General features: G+C 47.8%; 1 pseudogene; it reads left to right on the top strand.

The window, feature by feature from the left end:
• The first annotated feature begins 242 nt into the window (after nt 1-242).
• On the top strand, nt 243-2254 carry LOC114494248 (annotated as a pseudogene).
• Nucleotides 2255-2883: the final 629 nt, after the last annotated feature.

The following is a 2883-nucleotide window of genomic DNA, read 5'->3' as shown; positions in this document are numbered from 1 at the left end:
GGAAAATATATTTGACCATGATCCCATGATCCTCAGACATCTACAAATTTGTTATTTGTAGATGTTTTAATTTCATCTTTTGCATGATCACTGTTTGATATCTAAAAAAAAAGGAAGAAGGAACTAACCAGGACTATTGGGTCAGGAGCCAGAGGGATATCGACTACTGTGTCTACTTAAAATGAGAATGAGATGTGTTATTCACAGTAGCGTTGGAGCTGGAGGGCGCGGAGAAGCTTAGCATTGTGCCATTTGTGGGCGCTTCTGGGCCACCAGTTTCCCTACCTTCCACCCTGGCGCCCCCAAGTCCTGGTTCTCCAGCCCCACTGCCCCAGGCGTCTACACCTTGCGGGCTCAGTGGGCTTAATCTGCGCAGCTCCTCCTCCATGTTGAGCAAGCCTCTTCAGGGGCTCGCGGTGCCCCCCCGCCCACCGTGACCCCCACACAGCTGCCAGGAGGCAAGGATCAGGAAGCGTTCGAGGCCGAGTACTGACTTGGCCCCCTGCAGGGGAAGGGGGGCTTTGGCACTGTCTTCGCAGGACATCGCATCACAGATCGACTCCAGGTGGCCATCAAAGTGATCCCATGGAATCGCGTGTTGGGCTGGTCCACACTGTCAGAGTCCATCACGTGCCCACTGGAAGTAGCACTGCTGTGGAAGGTGGGTGCAGGCGGTGGTCACCCTGGTGTGATCCGCCTACTTGACTGGTTTGAGACACCAGAGGGCTTCATGCTGGTCCTGAGCATCCTTTGCCTGCCCAGGATCTCTTTGACTACATCACAGAACAGGGCCCACTGGGTGAAGCCCGAAGCCGCTGCCTCTTTGCTCAGGTAGTGGCAGCCGTTAGGCACTGCCACGCCCGTGGAGTTGTCCACCGTGACATCAAAGATGAGAATATCCTGATAGACCTTCACCGAGTCTGTGTCAAACTCATTGATTTTGGTTCCGGCGCCCTGCTTCATGATGAACCCTACATTGACTTTGATGGAACAAAAGTGTACAGCCCCCAGGAGTGGATCTCTCGTAACCAGTACCATGCACTCCCGGCCACTGTCTGGTCACTGGGTATCCTTCTCTATGACATGGTGTGCGGGGACATTCCCTTTGAGGGAGACCAGGAGATTTTGGAGGCTGAGCTCCACTTCCATGCCCATGTATCCCCAGAATGTTGTGCCCTAATCCACCGGTGCCTGGCCCCCAAACCTTCTGCCTGACCTTCACTGGAGGAGATCCTGCTGGATCCCTGGATGCAGACACCAGCCAAGGATGCACCCCCTAATACCCCTAAAGGGGGTCCTACCCCTTTGGCCTGGTCCCTGCTGCCCTAGTTGGGATAGCCGACCCATGGCCATGCCACAAGGATAGAAGGACATCTGTTGACCTGGTTTTACAGGTTATTAAAAATCCAGTGTTACTAGGGTCAGAGATTGGGGGTCTGTGTTCAGAAAACATAAGCCAAGTTTGCCCAGTCCCCATCCCAATCCTGATGAGGAGCCTTCCTCCCAGAATTCACGGTTTTTATTCTGGAGGGAGGACTTCCTTGCTTCTTGTTTTGCTAAGGATGTTTATTTGGTTGAAGTTAATTCCATTCTGAGCCCCAGGACTCTTATTCTGATGTGTTAAAAACCCTTACACTGGCACCTCCTGCCTGCTACCACCACACAAACTTAGTTAAAATGCTCTAACTTGGGCAAGGGTGCTTTCCTTTTAAAACCCCAGTAGTTGTTATTTTAGTAAAGAGACTCTTTAGTCTAGGGTTCCATGTTAAGTCACACTGCTTGCCTACCTCAGCCCAGGGTTGCTTATTCTGGGGGAGGTAATGCCCTATTGTTATCCCAGGGCTTTTTTTTTTTTAACTTTTTGTTTGTTTTTGGTGAAGGGACCCTACTCTGTTATTCCAAGTGCTCTTATTCTGGTGAGGAGAAACTCTACTTCCAAGATTTGGGAAGGCATGGGAGATGGACACCCCCAGAGTCCACTAGGATGGGGTGGATGGGTTTTTTGGGGGGGCGGGGGAAATAAGTCTTGTTGTTTGTGATCCTGGGGCCTCCCCCTCCACCTTTTTTGGATTCTTGCTGCCTCCTTGTGAGCCAGGATTGTCCAGTTGCTGAGATGTAAATACTTGTGTATTGGGAGGAAGGGAGCTCCAACTGTGTCATCCTCTCCCTTTTCCACCTGCCTGGATTATTTAAAAAGCCATGTGTGGGAACTCACTATTTAATAAACATAATAGAATCACAAATGAAAAAAAAAGAGAGAATGAGGTGTGTTATTCAAAGGAGTGATTGTCTCCTACTGGTAGGAGAAATAAACTTAAGTTTGATTGTTGAAGTAGTGTTCATACGTATATCAAATACATTAATAAGGGGTTGTTTAGATTTCTTTGTTGAATTTGCAACAATAATAGAACACCCTAAGCTAAATTAGGTTAATGGGATCATTTTTACTTTTGCCTATTTTGACAGCATTCCCTTTGATTGTCCTCTTTCACTGGACTCTCCTTTTAGCATCCTTTGCTAGCCCCTTGTCGTCAAATCCACCTCCAAATGTTAGGATGTCCCAAAGCTCAATCCTGGTCCTTTTTCATGTTCTATTTGAGCTCATGGCTTTAATAATACCTACATGCTGATGGTTTTCCAGACATCATCCGTTCCCTGAATTTCAGATTTCTAAAAGCTACAGCCTGCCTGGCACATTCACTGGGCCATCTAATACACATCTCAAATTTTGTATACCAAAAACAGAACTCACTTCTTTATCCCCAAACCTCTTACTCAGTATCTGTATCTCAGTTTTTGCTACCACATTCACCTACTTGCTATATCAGGAAGTTGTCCCTAATTCCTTTTTCCCATATTTCTTATATTCAGTATGCCAGCAAT

Source organism: Phyllostomus discolor, chromosome 4 (genome assembly GCF_004126475.2).
Source record: "Phyllostomus discolor isolate MPI-MPIP mPhyDis1 chromosome 4, mPhyDis1.pri.v3, whole genome shotgun sequence".
NCBI classification, from domain to species: Eukaryota; Metazoa; Chordata; class Mammalia; order Chiroptera; family Phyllostomidae; genus Phyllostomus; species Phyllostomus discolor.
Note: the sequence above shows the minus strand (reverse complement) of the source record. Positions and strands in the feature narration are given on the sequence as shown.